Source organism: Anneissia japonica, unplaced genomic scaffold (assembly GCF_011630105.1).
Source record: "Anneissia japonica isolate Jap-2015-1 unplaced genomic scaffold, ASM1163010v1 scaffold288191_len216021_cov166, whole genome shotgun sequence".
Classification (NCBI taxonomy): Eukaryota; Metazoa; Echinodermata; class Crinoidea; order Comatulida; family Comatulidae; genus Anneissia; species Anneissia japonica.
The window spans coordinates 51,068-52,651 of NW_022756005.1; positions in this window are offsets into that span (position 1 = coordinate 51,068).

Here is a 1,584-nt window from a genome sequence, read left to right on the forward strand (position 1 = left end):
TGTTTATTGTAATAAATTCAATAGCTAAAATATCCTTATTATAATAAGCTTATATAAGTTAAACCAAAAGTGAAGAATTGCTTCATCAATATGTGCTACTTTTGAGGACGCCCTCAACAAAAACATAAAACCGGAAATGACGTGGTTGCTAAGCAACACCATGCATATTCATGAATATTCAGTGACACCTGTTCTAATTAGACTAACAATAAAATCTTTTTGGTCGATTTTGTCAAAACTGAGCTAAAAGTTTTTATTGTTAGTCTAATGAGCACAGGTGTTACTGAATATGCATGAGCTGTAGCCTAGCAACCGACGTCATTTCCTGTTTTATATAATTCGACAGCACCTTGCTCTGAAAAGTTTCATAATTTGTTGGTGTCATGTGAATATATTAGGAAAGAGTGTTTATAAGATATAGTAGCCTGTAATAGTGCTATATTCGAATCGAAGTGATTATAATATATTTAATTTGATTATATACTGATTAATAATCATGAAATATATAATATTATTATTAATGCAATTACGACAAAGGAAGTACACACAATGATGTATTACACTACAGTTTACTTTTATTCTTACATATTATTCGGAAATGTTACATCGGAACTATATAAACGTAATATAAATAGAATATAAAGATTCTATTTTTATATAATATAATATAATATATATAATGCTTAGGGCCTAATTATATTTAAGTATGTAATATCGTTCGAGAATTACTTGTTCGTTGTATAAGAAATATAATTGGAAAATTTGATTCAATTCCGGCGATCCAGTGAAATAAATCATAATAAATATCCGCGCGTGATTATTTGTAGAATTAAGTCAACATAAATCCAGCTATTGATAGCATCTTCTGTTCCGGCAATCTGCTGACAATAATTGTACATAGACTTCGCAATTATTGATGGATCGGAATATTTGACTTGAGACACTGAAATAAAAGAGATTGAACTAGTGAGAAATACATTCAAACTATTTTCATTTTGGGATCTGTGTTAAGTTAGGCCTAATTAGGTATAAATCTCATTAGATTAAAAACACTTTTTGGAAACTTTATGACATTCATACTTTCATGAGGTATGAATATAAATTCAGAAAATAAAATTGACTGTTTGATTGATTTAATACATTATGTAAAGTGTACATGTTAACAAAGCGTAATTTTAATATGAGTGGGTGAGTACGCTACCCAACATCCCACCCCAAATCGAAAAAGGTCCAAATTTTAAGACAGTCGAAAATGTACTGAATACACATTTTTTTGTAATAAAACTTAAAAACGAATATTAAATCTTAACATTTTAACTAATGCTCTATTGGACACCTGTATCGTCCTATAATAACAAAGCTGCGGTCCAACTTGCTTTCCCCTTCACGGCATCATTTTAGGTGTACCCTCTCCGTTTGGTATGATCATTACATCTTATGTTCCTATCTGAGATTATTATTTATCTATTTATTTATATAGCATTTCAAAAAAACGGTTTAGATTTTTTGTGTGTATATATATATATATATATATATATATATACATATATACATATATACATATATATATGATAAAATAAGAAA